Genomic DNA, 17,869 nt, shown 5'->3' with positions numbered 1-17,869 from the left:
CCCACCATCACATCGGCCAAGGTCTCTCTCGCGCACACACACACACACACACACACACACACACACACACGGAGAGAGATTGAGAGAGATGAGATACAGATACAGAAATCGAGATGGAGAGGGAAACACAGGGAGACAGAGATACAGACAGGAAGATACAGAGAGAATAATACAGATACAGGGACTGACAGTGCATGAGTCTGCACACTGCCAATATCCTGGAGCTGAGATTATATCAATTCACTATCTATGATGTTTTCTGTTTCGTATGTAAAAGTGCTATTGCTGCTGGGAATCGGAAATGTAATCTAACGTTGTTTACAACCCACAGATGGATTTGACAAAACGCATTCAGGCTCCTCCTTCTGATGCTGTCAGGGGAACCTGCAATCACCACCCTCCCACACACACACACTGCAAACACTCACAACCTGCAGCATTTACACTGTGACACCGGTCAAGCTCACACACACAGAGACACACAGACAGATTGATGGAGAGAGACAGGCACACACACACACACACGCAGAGACACACAGACAGATTGATGGAGAGAGACAGACACACACACACAGAGGGACAAACAAAGAGAGAGAGAGAGGGAGATAATGGAGACAGGAATCTAGACAGAGAGGGATACACAATAATAGAGACAGAGATAGAGAGAGGGAGATACAGAGAGATGGGGAGAGAGATAGAAAGACACAGCGAGAGACTCTCAGTATATTGGTCTGCACACAGACAATGTCCCAGAGCTGAGGTTATATCTATTCGCTGTGAATTGCAGAGCTGCCCCTTGTGTCATGTACAAAGTCTCGACTTCATTGCTGCTCCCTTGGCATAGTGGTTATCAGTTTCACCTCACACGCGAAAGATCCTCGGTTTTACTCTGGGTGGGAGCATTATACCTCAATTTGTATCTTTTGCCTCCCTCGGGAAACTCATACGTCATCCATCAGAAGCTGAGAGTTGCTTCCTTCGAGCCGAAAATGTGTGGCAGGGTCAGTGAGAGGTCAGGGGAGATTGCAGAGTGAGTCAGAGAGCTGTGAGAAAGAAGTTGCGTGTTTCCAAAGATGTCAGTTACCTGACATGGGCCTTGGAGCCACATCCCTGAGATCCAGGCTCTCACATTGTCACCAACTGAGCCAGCCACAGATGATGCTGGGTGTTACCTCATCAGTTATTACAGTAAGGTAGTCCCCAGTGATTGCCTGTGCGATCATTCCAGGTTTTTAAAAAAATCTCACTGGTGTTGTAAATCTCCAAATCAATCTGACGGTGCCGGCAATACTGTAATAGAATCAACTCATTGATCCCGACCCTCCTCCAAATGATGTGTTTGCACTCCCAAATGGAAGAGAAGCTCCATTTTGCATTCAGAAAGGAGACGACTCTCCCCATATTGTCCGTGGTGGTGTGGGAGGGAGGGGTTCTTGCTGAGGCAGTTGGAGGAATTGGGATTGGACAGCAAGATGAGCCAGTGGGAGGTGTGTCAAGGCATCGCTGAATGAGTGAGAAAGCTCTAGCACCGACCCACTCCCTGTTCAGCCCAGTGTGAAGCAGAGCTGTATCATTACCCCAACACTGCTCTTCATCCACCTCCCGCAGTGCTGCACCTCATCACCGACAAACCCTCTGTGGGAGAGGAGTTAACCGACAAAACTCACGCGAAAGTAATCAACCTCATTCGATGGACCAGACGGGATTGTGAAGGTTCACAGTGGGGGTGGGGAGAATTAAATGTTTGAGAATGTTTGTGCCCACCACCCACCCCTGTCTGATAAAGCAACAGGTCGTAAAATGTGTCTGCGTGGGAGAGTTCGACGGATACGTGTGTGGACTGGTCATGCCTGGACGAAGTCCTCCTGTGAGCATTGTGGAGCGGGACTGCTCTGTGTGGGTCAGGATGGCTGTACTGTTTAAAGCGTTACGTTCAGTTCGCAGTCTCTCCTGGAGACGTGGGTTCGTAATCCCACACCTGACAACTTGGCTTTTGCTTCAGAAGTCGTGAATGACCTCCAACTCAGGATTTGAGCTATTGCTGCACCAGTGAAATAGGTGTTGCCACCAGGCAGGGACGGACATGTACAAGAGCGGTGCAGCGGGGAAGTTTCCATCGTGCAGTGGTTATTGCATGTGCTTGACATGCAAAAGGTTCCCCAGTTCAATCCTGGGTGGGGCCGATGGTGCTGCATTTCTGTCTCTTTCCTCCCTCGAGGAACAGGCCCAAACTCTCACACCTCACTCTACTTGGTCCTGCTTTCTCTATCCAGAACTGGGACAGTGCAAGGTGTCAAAGGAGAGACGCGCTGGGGATGACCCCTCACGGGAAGCTGAGAATTGATTCCTGAGAGCAGGAGATGTGGGATATGGTCAGTGAGAGGTCAGGGGAGATTACAGAGTGGGTCAGAGAGCTGTTGGAAAGTAGGTGCGTGTTTCAAACGATGTCAGTCACCCAACATGGGCCTTGGAGCCACATCCCTGGGATCCAGGCTCTCACATTGTCACCAACTGAGGCAGCCAGAGATGATGCTCGGTGTTACCTCATCAGTTGCTGTAGTGAGGTCGTTCCCAGTGATTTCCCCAGCGATCACTTCCGGATTAAAAAGAAATCTGGCTGATGTCGGAAATCTCCAGTTCAAGCAGGGAGTGCTGACAATGCCGTAATAGATTCAACTCATTGATCCCGACCTCCTCCAAATGAGGTCTGTGCACTGTCCATTGGGAGGGGAGCTCCTTATATTCATTGAGGAGATCATTCCGTCCATTTAGTCTGTGCTTGCGGTGGGGAGGGATTCTCGCTGAAGGGTTGGATAAATGGGAGTGGGCAGCAACGTGAGCCAGAGGTAGGTGTCAAAAGGCAGCGCTGAGTGAGTGAGAAACTTCCTTGGTGTCTGTCTGTCTGTTGGAAGGAGGGTGTGGCGCTCTCTCATTTTAAAAGCATGAACACGTCTAAGGGTGACACCTTCATAACCTTGCTCTGTACCTCCAAATAAAGCCGTGGGGCTTTCACCTGGCGTGGTGTGACGTTGAAGTTTGCGCTCCATGAGACCGCAGGGAGAAGTGAAGCCCTTAATTCACTCAGAGCAGTTCATGATCAGGGAGAGTGCCAAACGGATGTGAGGTATTGTGTTTCTAAAACAGGGCGCATCGCCCGTTGAGGGTCTCGAGCCCACGACCCTGAGATTAAGAGTCTCAGACGGTGCCAACTGAGCTACCCAGGCGACAGAACCGAGTGCCTCTACTGGCTAATTCCTCTTCGTTTCCTCTTTTATTGCCACTAACATTTTTTTTGGTTTTAAATGTAAAAGTGTTGCTGCTGGGTATCGGAAAATTGAAACAGCTTGGATTGGACAAAACTAATTCAGGCTCCTCCCCCTGAGCGGGGAACCTGCAGTAACCTCCCTCCCACACACTCACTGCAATAACCTTCCTGAATAGGATTATCAGCCCTGGTTATAAACCTCATTTGATGGAGCAGACGGGATTGTTAAGGTCCGCACTTGGGGGAGGGGAGATGACTTGTTTGAGATGTTTTGTGCCCAACAAGTTGTGAATGTTTGTGTGTGTTGAATGTTTGATAGATATGCTTGTGAACTGATACTGTCTGGACTGAGACTTCCTGTGAGCATGGCGGGGCCAGGAGCGGGTTTGTATGCATCAAGATCCCCTGGAGGCGTGAGCTGGAATCCCACTCCTGACAGTGAGGGTTTTGTTTAAAAATTCATGAATCACTGGAATGTGACCTTGTAATCAAATTGACACTATCCGTCTCCCTGCCCGGATTTGAGTTCCCGCTGCTCCAGGATAATTTACAAAATCCACGCTTTAATGTTAGTGTCTGTGAGTGTGTGCGGGCCACACCCTCACCAAGTGTCCGTGGGAAAGACAGCGGTACTCGGAAATCGAGCTCTGAGTAAAAGGAGCGGTTGCAGAGAGTCTGCGCGGCATTATACTCCATCAGACTGCAAGGAATAACGAGCCTCGACAATGACTCAGATCAGTGACAGACGCAGAGTGGAAATGATCGTGGCGAAGAAAGAGGTGGGATGTCTTGAGTGCTTTTAAAAAGAAACGCCTCGGGCAACCTATCGAGACCTGTCAAGAAAGGGTCTCATCCTCTACCGGCTGAGCCCTGCATGGGACGCTCTTACTGCCTTATCCCTTGCTGGGTTCAATTTTCTTCCACCATTTCCGCGAATGTCTGTTTTCGTTTCAAATGTAAAGGTGCTGCTGCAGTGAGGGTGTGGGAGGGAGTTGCTGCAGGTTCCCCCGTCAGGAGGAGGAGCCTGAATGAGTTGTGTCCAATCCGGCCTGTTTTAGTTTACGATTCCAACAGCAGCACCTTGACATTGGAAACAGAAAACAAATTTAGTGGTACAAATAGAGGAAACAAAGTAACAACAAAAATGGATTGGACAGATCGAGGACGCTGGGGTGGAGCTCGGCTAGCTCAGTCGGTAGAGCATGAGGCTCTTAATCTCAGGGTCGTGGGTTCGAGCCCCACGTTGGGCGGATCTTTATTTGACGCTTAGCAAGCCATTCAGCTTCTGAAATGCTGCTCGCATCCTCCTGGACACTCTGCCTATCATCAACTTCTCGGAGCGAATCAAGGCCTTCAAATTTCAACGGCACCCCACACCAGGTGAAACTCCAACTGGCTTATTTGGAAGTGCAGAACAAGCTTTTGAAGGAGTTACACTTCGAGGCATGCCTGACTTTAAAATGAGACAGCCCCCCAACTTCCGACAGACAGAGACACACACAGTCATAGACACAGACGCAGACACAAATGGGGTTTCTCGTTCATTCAGCGCCACCTTTTGACAGATCCCAATGGTTCACGTTGCTGTCCATTCCCATTTATCCGACCCTTCAGCGAGAATCCCTCCCCACCGCTCGCCCATGCTGACCCACACAAAAGGGGGGTCTTCTCCACAATGCTCACATGAGGTCTTAGTCCAGGCCTTGTCAGTCCACGTCCGTATCCTTCCAACTCTCTCACGCAGACACATTTTACAACCTGTTGCTTTATCAGACAAGGGTGTGTGGCAGCCACAAATATTCTCAAACAATTAATTCTCCCCACCCCCCCCCCCCCCCCCCCCACTGTGGAGCTCTCCACGCTTCAGGCTCACTGCCTTTATTCCTGATGAAGGGCTTTTGCCCGAAACGTCGATTTCACTGCTCGTTGGATGCTGCCTGAACTGCTGTGCTCTTCCAGCACCATGATCCAGCTTCACAATCCCGTCTGGTCCATCGAATGAGGTTAATTACTTTCGCGGTTGTTTTCTCAGTTACTTCCCCTCCAGCGGGGGATTTGTCAGTGATGAGGTGAAGCACTGCGGGAGAAGGATGGAGAACAGTGTTGGGGTGATGACACAGCTCTGCTTCACACTGGCCTGAACAGGGAGTAGGTCGCTGCTGGAGGTTTCTCACTCACTCCGCGATACCTTGACACCACCTCCCACTGGTTCATATTGCTGTCCATTCCCAATCCATCCAATCCCCTCAGCGAGAACTCCGTCCCACCCCCACCCTACGCCAGCCCGGAGTAAATGGGCAGAACGATCAACTCTATGAATACTAGAACGAGCTCCCCTCCATTTGGCGAGTGCAATCACCTCAACTGCAGGAGGATCGGATTCAATGAGTTGATTCAATTTCAGCATTTCCAACACTCTCGGATTGAACTGGAGATTTCCAACATTAGCGCGATTTAAAACAAAAATCTGGAATGATCGCTGGGGCAATCACAGGGACCTACCTCACTACAGCAACTCATGAGCAAGCACCCAGCATCATCTCTGGCTGGCTCAGTTGGTGATAATGTGGTAGAGCCTGGATCTCAGGGATGTGGCTCCAAGGCCCATGATGGGTGGCTGAAGACTTTTGAAACACGCACCTTATTTCCATCAGCTCTTGAACCCACTCTGCGATCTCCCCTGACCTCTCACTGACCCTGCCTCACATATCCTGCTCTCAGGAATCAGCTGTCCGCTTCTGATGGCGGGTTATGAAAGTTTTGACCAGTTTCCTGAGCCAAGGGAAAAACCAAGTATCGTGTTCCCGCCCAGGATCAAACTGGGGACCTTACGCGCATGAGGCAAACATGATAACCACTATATTACGGGAACTACGTTACGTTTTAAGGCTTTGTTCATGTCACTTCCGGCCTGGGGGCGCAGCTCTGCACTTCACAGTGAACAGATGTCATCTCAGCCCCGGGACATTGGCTGCGTGCTGACTGATACACCGAGAGTCTCTCAGTGCTTATATCTCTTTCTCCCTCCCTATCTCTCTGCAGCTTCCCCCGCTCTCTGTATCGCCATCTCTCTCTGTATCTTTATATTCCTCTTTTTCCCTCTCTGTCCAGGGCCCCGGTGAGACCACACCTGGAGTATTGTGTGCAGTTCTGGTCTCCAAATTTGAGGAAAGACATTCTGGCTATTGAGGGAGTGCAGCGTAGGTTCATGAGGTCAGTTCCTGGAATGGCGGGGCTACCTTACGCTGAAAGACTGGAGCAACTGGGCTTGTATACCCTTGAGTTCAGAAGACAGAGGGAATCTGAATGAGACATATAAGATTATTAAAGGATTGGACACTGGAGGCAGGAAACATGATTCTGCTAATGGGTGAGTGCCGAACCAGAGGACACAGCTTAAAAATACGGGGTAGACCATTTAGGACAGAGATGAGGAGAAACTTCTTCACCCAGAGAGTGGTGGCTGTGTGGAATGCTCTGCCCCAGAGGGCAGTGGAGGCCCAGTCTCTCGATTCATTTAAGAAAGATTTGGATAGAGCTCTCAAGGATAGTGAAATCAAGGGTTATGGAGATCAGGCAGGAACAGGACGCTGATTAAGGATGATCAGCCATGATCATATTGAATGGTGGTGCAAGCTCGAAGGGCAGAATGGCCCACTCCTGCACCGATTGTCTCTGTCGAGATTCTTGTCTCCGTTATCTCCCTCTCTGTTTGACTGTATGTGTGCCTGTCTCTCTTCCTCTGTGTGTGTACGAGAGAGAGAGACAGTGAAAGAAGTTTTCCTCGGCTCTTGAAGTGGGCTGAAAGTGTGAAGAGAACAGTGTGGAGTGGAGAGGGAGCCCTGGGCTATCTTATTCCACACCACTCTTTGTAATTGACCACCCAAACTGATCCTCACAGGAAAGGGAGGCATAATGTTCCCACGCAGGATCGAACTGGGGACCTTTCGCGTGTAAGGCGAACGTGATAGCCACTACACTATGGAAACAACCCTGGGTCGCAGCCGTTGTCCATTCCCCTGTCCACCTTGGGCGCGTTTAGCGATTCACTGTGAACAAACACATCGTCAGTTCCAAGACAGAAGCTGTGTGCAAACTCATCCTCCCGAAGTCTGTCTATGTCTCCGCATCTCTCCCTCTCTTTCTGTAGCTTCGTGCCTGTATGTCTGATCCTTCGGCCCATATTGTCCGTACAGGCGTGGGGGTTGGTGATGAGGGGTTCTCACAGCGGTAGTTGGATGGAATGGGAATGGACAGCAAGATGTGCCAGTGGGAGGTGTGTCAAGGTAGCGCTGAGTGAGTGAGAAAGCTCCAGCACCGACCCACTCCCTGTTCAGGCCAGTGTGAAGCAGAGCTGTGTCATCACCCTAACACTGCTCTTCATCCACCTCCCGCAGTGCTTCACCTCATCACCGACAGACCCCCCGCTGGAGGGGAGGTAACTGACAAAACAACCGCGAAAGTAATCAACCTCATTCGATGGACCAGACGGGTTTGTGAAGCTCCACAGTGGGGGTGGGGAGAATTAATTGTTTGAGAATATTTGTGCCCGCCCCACACCCTTGTCTGATAAAGCAACAGGTTGTAAAATGTGTCTGCGTGGGAGAGTTCGAAGGATACGGACGTGGACTGACAAGGCCTGGACTAAGACCTCATGTGAGCATTGTGGAGAAGACCCCACTTTGTGTGGGTCAGCATGGACGAGCGGTGGGGAGGGATTCTCGCTGAAGGGTCGGATAAATGGGAATGGACAGCAACGTGAGTCATTGGGAGCTGACAACTGGTGGTGCTGAGTGGGCGAGAAACCCCGTTCGTGTCTGTGTCTGTGTCTATGACTGTGTGTGTCTCTGTCTGTCGGGAGTTGGGGGGCTGTCTCATTTTAATGTCATGAACGCCTCTGAGTGTAACACCTTCATAAGCTTGTTCTGTACTTCTGGACTTTCACCTGGTGTGGTGTGCCGTTGAAGTTTGCACTCCATTAGACTGCAGGGAGAATTGGAGGTCTTGATTCGCTCAGAGAAATTAATGATAGGGAGAGTGTCCAAAAGAGATGAAGAGAAGCTTCTTTACCCAGAGAGTGGTGGCTGTGTGGAATGCTCTGCCCCAGAGGGCAGTGGAGACCCAAGCTCTCGATTCATTTAAGAAAGAATTGGAAATATCTCTCAAGGATAGTGGAATGAAGGGTTATGGAGATAAGGCAGGAACATGACACTGATTAAGGATGATCAGCTATGATCATATTGAATGGTGGTGCAGGCTCGAAGGGCAGAATGGCCCACTCCTGCACCTATTGTCTATGTCTGGATTCTTGTCTCCGTTACCCTCTCTCTCTGTTTGACTTTCTGCGGATGTGCACCTGTCTCTCTTCCTCTGTGTGTGTGTGTGTGTGTGTGAGAGAGAGAGAGAGAAAGAGAGCGAAAGAAGTTTCCCTGGGCTGAAGAAGTGGGCTGAAAGTGTGAAGAGAACAGAGTGGAGTGGGGAGGGAGCCCTGGGCGATCTTTTCCCACACCACTCCTTGCATTCGACCACTCAATCTTAACCTCACAGAAAAGGGAGCCATAATTCTCCCACCCAGGATTGAACTGGGGACCTTTCGCATGTAAGGCAAACGTGATAACCACTACACTATGGGAGCCACCCTGCCAGGCTGCTCTTGTCCATTCCCCTATCCACCTTGGGCGTGTCTTGCGAGTCACTGTGGACAAAGACAGCTTCAGTTCCAAGACAGAAGCTGTGTCCAAACGCATCCACCCGAAGTCTGTCTGTGTCTCTGTATCTCTCCCTCTCTTTCTGCAGTTCCCTGTCTGTATGTCTGTCCCCCTGTGTTTCCCTCTTTGTGTCGAATTTGCGACATAATCGCACATCCGGCGTTAATGATGTTTCAAGCAAGAATGAATATGTCAGGAGTGGGATTCGAACCCACGCCTCCAGTGGAGACTGTGACCTGAACGCAGCGCCTTAGACCGCTCGGCCATCCTGACGGTCACGCCGCCACCCTCACAGCCAGTCCCAGTCCGGGCGGTATTAGTTCTCGTGCACATCTATCAAACTCGCTCACACACAAACATTTTCAACCGATTGTGTTGTCAGACAAGACTTTTAAAACAAAAGCCTCCCAGTCAGGAGTGGCAATTCGAGCACTCACCGCCAGGGGACACTGCGACCTGCGACCGCTCGGCCATCATGACGCATGCTATCCTGTACATTCTGCCCATGTCTGCGTGCGTTTCCTCCCACACTTTGGTGAATTGGCCATGCATTAGGTGAAGGGGTAAATCCAGGGGAATGGGTCTGGATGGATTGCTCTTCGGAGGGTCGGTGTGGACTTGTTGGGCGAAAGGGCCTGTTTGCATTCATAGAGGAGACTAATCTGCCCATATAGTCTGTGCTGGCACAGCAGGTGCGGTTCTCGCTGAGGCGGTTGGATCAAATGGGAATGGGCAGCAACATGGTCCAGTGGGAGGTGTGTCGAGCCAGCTCTGTGTAAGTGACAAAGCTTCAGCACCGACCCATTCCCTGTTCAGCCCAGTGTGAAGCAGAGCTGTGTCATCACCCCAACACTGTTCTCCATTTATCCCCCACAGTGCTTCACCTCATCGCCTACAAACCCCCCGCTGGAGAGAGGGGAGCTAACCTACAAAACTAGTGTGAAATTATTCAACCTCGTTTGATCGGCCAGACGGGATTGTTAAAGACAATGGCCGGAGGGTGGGGGGGGGGAAGGAATTAATTTTTTTAGAATATTTTTGCACACCTTGCCCTAACAAAGCAACAGGTTGCAAAATGAGAGTGTGTGTGAGTGTGAGAGAGAGTGAGTTTGACAGACATTTGTGTGGACTGATGCGCCTGGACTGAGATTCCTGGGAACATAGTGGAGCCGGTACCTGGATAACTTGGGTCAGGATGGTCTCAGTTCGCAGTCTCCCCTGGCGGCATGAGCTGGAATTGTCACTCTTGACTGGAAAGCGTTTGTTTTAAAAGTTATCAGTGACTAGCGTGTGATCTTGTGATAAAAGTGACACTCTCCCTCCCCCGCTGCTCCAGGGACAATTTGCAAAACCACCCTTTAACGTTTGTGTCTGTGAGTGAGTGTGACTGTGTGCAGCCTCGGTGTGTCCGGTCCACACCCTCCCCTAGTGTCGATGGTAAGGTCAGCAGCACTCGGTAATGGAGCTCTCACTAAAACGAGCAATTGCAGAGAGAGATTGTGTGTGTGTCGCTGCACTCCATCAGACTGCAGGGAGAAGCGAGCCTCTCCTTGACTCAGATCAGTGACAGAGGCAGAGTGAGAGTGATTGTTGTCAAGAATGGGGATGATGGGTGTCTGGAACATTGCTGACCTGCCGATGAAACAAAGGAGCTGCTCACAGGATTCCGGATCCCAGGTCCCGCACAGGGGCCCAATGTTGTCCCCTCATCGTTTGTGTAACGCTGCACTTAATTTTCGAAAATCATTATGAAATGTTGGCTCTTAACTCGAGGTGGCACAAGTTTCAGTTCAAAGGTCAGCACTTTATTACTGAACAGCCGGTGACAGCTTAGGAGTGACACCATCAGGAGTCCCGCAGCCACCTTGTTTAGGCACCCCGTGATGAATCTCTGAACACTGTATACAAGCAGTATCTTTATATCTTATTCGGGTCTGGCTGACATCGTATTGTTGATTGCTATTATCTTGGTGATACAGGTATTTCTCAACCTAACAATAACTACTGAGTCCACTTTCCTGTGACAGATATCGAGATTTATTTTTACAGGAGCCTGTTACTGTACTATTCAGAATCTTATGTTAATAGGAAAGGAGGTAGACAATAGGATTTTGCATTGGTCTCATTGTTGATCTTCATACACCCTTGTTAATATGCAAGAAAGTGCGTTAATAGGAACAGGAGGCAGGATTCGAGCGTCCAGACAATAATGATCTGAATGACCTGACCACAGCTTGGATTGGGCAAAACTCATGCAGGCTCCTCCTCCTCCTGATTCTGCTGTCCGGCGAATCTGCACCGCCCTCTCACACACTCACTGCAAACACTCACAACCTGCAGAATTCCCACCATCACATCGGCCAAGGTCTCTCTCTCGCGCGCGCACACACACACACACACAAACACACACGGAGAGAGATTGAGAGAGATGAGATACAGATACAGAAATCGAGATGTAGAGGGAGACACATGGAGACAGAGATACAGAGAGAGTGATACAGATACAGAGACTGACAGTGTATGAGTCTGCACACTGCCAATATCCTGGAGCTGAGATTATATCAATTCACTATCTATGATGTTTTCTGTTTCGTATGTAAAAGTGCTACTGCTGCTGGGAATCGGAAATTTAAAATAACATTATTTACAACCCACAGATGGATTTGACAAAACGCATCCAGGCTTCTCCTCCTGCTGCTGCTGCTGTCGGGGGAACCTGCAATCACCACCCTCCCACACACACACACACTGCAAACACTCACAACCTGCTGCATTTACACTGTGACACCGGTCAAGTTCACACACAGAGACACACAGACAGATTGATGGAGAGAGACAGGCACACAGACACATTCACACACAGAGGGACAAACAAAGAGAAAAAGGGAGATAACGGAGACAGGAATCTAGACAGAGAGGGACACACAATGATAGAAACAGATAGAGAGAGGGAGATACAGAGAGATGGGGAGAGAGATAGAAAGACACAGAGAGACTCTCAGTATATGAGTCTGCACACAGACAATGTCCCAGAGCTGAGGTTCTATCTATTCACTGTAAATTGCAGAGCTGCCCCTTGTGTCATGTACAAAGTCTCGACTTCATTGCTGCTCCCTTGGCGTAGTGGTTATCAGTTTCACCTCACACGTGAAAGGTCCTCGGTTTTACTCTGGGTGGGAGCATTATACCTCAATTTGTATCTTTTGCCTCCCTTGGGAAACTCATACGTCACCCATCAGAAGCTGAGAGCTGCTTCCTTCCAGCCGAAAATGTGTGGCAGGGTCAGTGAGAGGTCAGGGGAGATTGCAGAGTGGGTCAGAGAGCTGTGAGAAAGAAGGAGCGTGTTTCCAAAGGCATCAGCCACCCATCATGGGCCTTGGAGCCACATCCCTGAGATCCAGGCTCTCACATTGTCACCAACTGAGCCAGCCAGAGATGATGCTGGGTGTTACCTCATCAGTTGCTGTCGTGAAGTCGTTCCCAGTGATTTCCCCAGCGATCACTTCGGGATTAAAAAGAAATCTGGCTGATGTCGGAAATCTCCAGTTCAAGCAGGGAGTGCTGCTGGCAGATTCAACTCATTGATCCCGACCCTCCTCCAAATGAGGTCTTTGCACTCCCCATTGGGAGGGGAGCTCCTTATATTCATTGAAGAGATCATTTCGCCCATTTAGTCTGTGCTTGCGGTGGGCAGGGATTCTCGCTGAAGGGTTGGATAAATGGGAGTGTGCAGCAACGTGAGCCAGTGGGTGGTGTCAAAAGGCAGCGCTGAGTGAGTGAGAAACTCTCTTGGTGTCTGTGTGTGTGTGTCTGTCTGTCTGTCGGAAGGAGGGTGTGGCGCTCTCTCATTTTAAAAGCATGAATACCTCTAAGGGTGATACCTTTATAGGTCTGTTCTGTACTGCCAAATAAGCCAGTGGGAGGTGTGTCAAGGCAGCGCTGAGTGAGTGAGAAAGCTCCAGCACCGACCCATTCCCTGTTCAGCCCAGTGTGAAGCAGAGCTGTGTCATCACCCCAACACTGCTCTCCATCCATCTGCCGCAGTGCTTCACCTCCTCGCCGACAAACCCCCACCCCCACCTCCATGCTGAAGGGGATATAACCTACAAAACTCGTGCAAAATTATTCAACCGCATTTGATGGACCAGACCGGATTGTGAAGGACCACAGTTGGGCGGAGATGGAATTAATTATTTGATAATATTTGTGCCCCCTCTCCCTTGCCTGACAAAGCAACAGATTTTAAAATGTATGTGCGCGTGAGAACGTTTGCTAGATATGTGTGGGCTGATAGTGCCTGGACTGAGACTTCCAGTGAGCATTGTGGAGCCAGTGGCTAGTATTGGTCTGAATGACCGAGCGGTCTAAGGCGCTGCATTCAGGTCGCAGTTTCCCCTGGAGGCGTGGTTTAAACTCCCAGTCCTAACAGTGAGGGTTGTGTTTTGAATTCATGGAAGACTGGGGTGTGACCTTGTGTAAAAAGTGAGGTCTGCAGATGCTGGAGATCAGAGCTGAAAATATGTTGCTGGTTAAAGCACAGCAGGTCAGGCAGCATCCAAGGAACAGGAGATTCGACATTTCGGGCACAAGCCCTTCATCAGGAATGAGGAAAGTGTGTCCAGCAGGCTAAGATAAAAGGTAGGGAGGAGGGACTTGGGGGAGGGGCGATGGAGATGTGATAGGTGGAAGGAGGTCAAGGTGAGGGTGATAGGCCGGAGTGGGGTGGGGGCGGAGAGGTCAGGAAGAGGATTGCAGGTTAGGAATGTGGTGCTGAGTTCAAGGGAATCGACTGAGACAAGGTGGGGGGAGGGGAAATGAGGAAACTGGAGAAATCTGAGTTCATCCCTTGTGGTTGGAGGGTTCCTAGGCGGAAGATGAGGCACTCTTCCTCCAACCGTCGTGTTGTTATGTTCTGGCGATGGAGGAGTCCAAGGACCTGCATGTCCTCGGTGGAGTGGGAGGGAGAGTTAAAGTGTTGAGCCACGGGGTGGTTGGGTTGGTTGGTCCGGGCGTCCCAGAGGTGTTCCCTGAAGCGTTCCGCAAGTAGGCGGCCTGTCTCTCCAATATAGAGGAGGCCACATCGGGTGCAGCGGATGCAATAGATGATGTGTGTGGAGCTACAGGTGAATTTGTGACGGATATGAAAGGATCCCTTGGGGCCTTGGAGAGAAGTAAGGGAGGAGGTGTGGGTGCAAGTTTTGCATTTCCTGCGGTTGCAGGGGAAGGTGCCGGGGTTGGTGGGGGGTGTGGACCCGACGAGGGAGTCACGCAGGGAGTGGTCTTTGCAGAACGCTGCTAGGGGAGGGGAGGGAAATATATCCCTGGTGGTGGGGTCCGTTTGGAGGTGGCGGAAATGACGGCGGATGATATGCTGTATACGGAGGTTGGTGGGGTGGTAGGTGAGAACCAGTGGGGTTCTGTCTTGGTGGCGGTTGGTGGGACGGGGCTCAAGAGCGGAGGAGCGGGAAGTGGAGGACATGTGGTAGAGGACATCGTCGATCATGTCTGGGGGGAATCTGTGGTCCTTGAAGAAGGAGGCCATCTGGGCTGTACGGTATTGGAACTGGTCCTCCTGGGTGTAGATGCGGCAGAGACGAAGGAATTAGGAGTATGGGATGGCGTTTTTACATGGGGCAGGGTGGGAGGAGGTGTAGTCCAGGTAGCTGTGGGAGTCAGTCAGTTTATAGTAGATGTCTGTGTTGAGTCGGTAGCCCGAGATAGAAATGGAAAGTTCTAGGAAGCGGAGGGAGGAGTCTGAGACAGTCCAGGTGAATTTGAGGTCGGGATGGAAGGTGTTGGTAAAGTGGATGAACTGTTCAACCTCCTCGTGGGAGCACGAGGCAGCGCCGATACAGTCATCGATGTAGCCGAGGAAAAGGTGGGGTGTGGTGCCAGTGTAGTTGCGGAAGATGGACTTTTCCACATATCCTACAAAGAGACCGGCATAGCTGGGGCCCATGCGGGTACCCATGGCAACTCCTTTAGTTTGGAGGAAGTGGGAGTTTGGAGTTCCAGACTGAACTGGTCCTCACCCTGAATAACTACTCTTTCCTATCCTCCTGAACTGATCCTGCACGGACTGGGACTTCCTGGGAGCAGGGCGGCCACAGGTAACTGTGTAATCTTCAGGATGGCCGCGCGGTCTAAGGCGCTGCGTTCAGGTCGCAGTCTCCACTAGACGCATGGTTTCGGATCTCTCTCCTGACATCCTCGTTTTTGCTTGAAACATCATTAATGACGGGTGTGCGATTGTGTCGGAAAATCGACACGATCCCTCTTCCGACCAGGGACGATTTACAAAAAAAAAACACACTTTCTTGCTTGTGTCTGTGAGTGAGTGTGACAACGTGCAGCCTCCCTGAGCACGGCCCAAACCTTCCCCCACTGTCGGCGGGAAAGGCGGCAGCAGCAGCGCTCGGTCATGGAGCTCTCAGCAAAACCAGCAGAGAGAGTTTGTGCCTCACTGTATTCCGTCAGACTACAGAGAGAAAGGAGCCTGGATGTTCACTCGGATCAGTGACAGAGGCAGAGTGGAAGTGCATGTTGTGAAGAGTGAGAGAGGTGGGGGACATACGAAGACAGACAGAAATCGAGATGGAGAGGGAGACGCAGGGAGTCAGAGAGAGTGAGATGGAGATACAGAGCCAGAGAGTCTCAGTGTATGAGTTTGCACACAGCCAATCTCCCGGAACTGAGATTATATCTACGACGTTTTCTGTTTCCAATGTAAAAGTGCCTACTGCTGCTGGAAATCAGAAATTAAAAACAACAGAACTTACAATCCACAGCTTGGATTGGACACAACTCATCCAGGCCCCTCCTCATCCTGAGGGAGACCCAGAGATACAGAGAGGGAGAGGGAGAGATGAATCGGAAATTGAAACCAACAATATCTACAACCCATTGCTTGGATTGGACCAAACTCATCCAAGGTTCCTCCTCCTGCTGCTGCTGCTGTCGGGCAACCTGCCCCCACCTCCCTCTCACACAATCACCGCAAACACTCACAACCTGCAGCATCCACACAGATCTCTCGGCACCGTCCCAACAGTGAAACACACATACAGAGACACACATACACACACGCACACACACACAGACGGAGAAAGAAAGAGAGATATGGAGGCTGAAATCGAGACAGAGAGGGAAACACAGGGGGACAGACATACAGACAGGAAGCTACAGAAACAGGGAGAAATACAGAGACATAGAGAGACTTCGGGTGGATGAGTTTGCACACAGCTTCTGTCTTGGAACTGAAGCTGTCTTTATTCACAGTGAATCGTAAAACGGGCCCAAGGGGCCCAGGGGAATGGACATCCCCTGCCGCCCAGGGTTGTTTCCATAGTGTAGTGGTTATCACGTTCGCCTTACACGCGGAAGGTCCCCAGTTCGATTCTGGGTGGGAACATTATGCCTCCCTTTCCTGTCAGGATCGGATTGGGTGGTCGAATACAAGGAGTGGTGTGGGATAAGATAGCCCAGAGCTCCCTCTCCACTCCACTCTGTTCTCTTCGCACTTTCAGCCCACTTCCTCAGCCCAGGGAATCTTCTTTCTCTGTCTCTCTCTCTCACACACACAGGGGAAGAGAGACAGGTACACATAAACAGAAAGAGAGGGAGATAACGGAGTCAAGAGTATAGACATAGACAATAGGTACAGGAGCAGGCCACTCTCCCCTTCGAGCCTGCATCACCATTCAATATGATCATGGGTGATCATCTTACATCAGTATCCTGTTCCTGCCTTATTTCGATAACCCTTGATTCCACTATCCTTGAGAGCTCTATCCAATTCTTTGTGTGTGAGTGAGTGTGAATGTGTGCTGCACACACCTTCCCCCAGTGTCCATGGCAAAAGCAGTAGTGGGCAGGACGGTGGCACAGTGATTAGCACTGCTGTCTTACCGTGCCAGTAGACCCAAATTCACTTCCCGACTCAGGCGACTGACTGTGTGGAGTTTGCACATTCTCCCCGTGTCTGCGTGGGTTTGGGGTGGACAAAGTTAAAAATCACACAACACCAAGTTATAGTCCAACAGCTTTCTCTGGAGCACCGTTCCTTCACAGGTCGCTTCACTGAAGGAGCAGTGCTCCGACAGCTAGTGCTTCCAAATCAACCTGTTGGCATTGTGTAATTTTTAACTCCCCACCCCGTGCCGTTGATGAATAGCTGCAGCAGGGCTGGCATTGAATGGCTGGATGGCAGGATAGTAAGTAAGAAACAGAGTGAGGTGTGAGAGTTTGGGCCAGTTCCCTGGGGAGCAGGGAAATAAGTCCCAGCCTTTCCTTACAAATGAAACTATTCATTCCCGGCAACATCCTGGTATATCTCTTCTGAACCCTCCCCAGCTTAATTCGTATCCTTCCGATAATAATGCGACCAGAACTGGAGACAGTACTCCAGAAGAGCACTCACCCATATCCTATGCAACCTCAGTATCAAATTCCAACTCATACAATGAAAGCAATGAAGGACTGAGCAATAGGTGCAAAACATATTGTTAACCATTCTGTTTATATGTGACAAAAACTTGGAAGGATTATGTGCCTGAACCCCTAGGTCGCTCCATTCTACAACACTACTCAAGGTCGTACTTTTAATTGGATAAACCCTACCCTTCTTTGTTGTAGTTGAGAGTGGTGCTGGATAAGCACAGCACACCAGGTAGCATCCAGGGAGGAGGTCAATTGACCTTTCGGGCATAAGCCCTTCATCACCTCTGATTTCTAGCATCTGCAGTTCTCACTTTCTCCTTGCTTGTTGTATTAAAATGCTTGATAGGTCATATCTTGTTTCTTTTTTAATTTAACGTGGCAGTCTTTCATTGAAACGTATGTCTCAATAAGCTGTAGATTTGCGTTTTATGGTAAAGGTTTATTAACAAAATAAACC

At 50.2% G+C, this 17,869-nt stretch overlaps 5 non-coding genes across 5 annotated transcripts; 2 read left to right on the top strand and 3 right to left on the bottom strand.

Moving 5' to 3' along the window:
- Positions 1–4,442: 4,442 nt before the first annotated feature.
- Positions 4,443–4,515, top strand: trnak-cuu (transfer RNA lysine (anticodon CUU)). The gene has a single exon. It is a non-coding gene; the product is annotated as a tRNA-Lys (tRNA).
- A 2,666-nt stretch (positions 4,516–7,181) lies between these two features.
- On the bottom strand, positions 7,182–7,254 carry trnav-uac (transfer RNA valine (anticodon UAC)). The gene has a single exon. It is a non-coding gene; the product is annotated as a tRNA-Val (tRNA).
- Positions 7,255–8,827: 1,573 nt separating this feature from the next.
- Positions 8,828–8,900, bottom strand: trnav-uac (transfer RNA valine (anticodon UAC)). Its single transcript has one exon. It is a non-coding gene; the product is annotated as a tRNA-Val (tRNA).
- A 263-nt stretch (positions 8,901–9,163) lies between these two features.
- Positions 9,164–9,246, bottom strand: trnal-cag (transfer RNA leucine (anticodon CAG)). The gene has a single exon. It is a non-coding gene; the product is annotated as a tRNA-Leu (tRNA).
- Positions 9,247–16,311: 7,065 nt separating this feature from the next.
- Positions 16,312–16,384, top strand: trnav-uac (transfer RNA valine (anticodon UAC)). The gene has a single exon. It is a non-coding gene; the product is annotated as a tRNA-Val (tRNA).
- The last annotated feature ends 1,485 nt before the right edge of the window (positions 16,385–17,869 follow it).

This window comes from Hemiscyllium ocellatum, unplaced genomic scaffold (assembly GCF_020745735.1).
Source record: "Hemiscyllium ocellatum isolate sHemOce1 unplaced genomic scaffold, sHemOce1.pat.X.cur. scaffold_898_pat_ctg1, whole genome shotgun sequence".
Taxonomy (NCBI): Eukaryota; Metazoa; Chordata; class Chondrichthyes; order Orectolobiformes; family Hemiscylliidae; genus Hemiscyllium; species Hemiscyllium ocellatum.
This window is presented reverse-complemented; position numbering and strand designations above follow the sequence as displayed.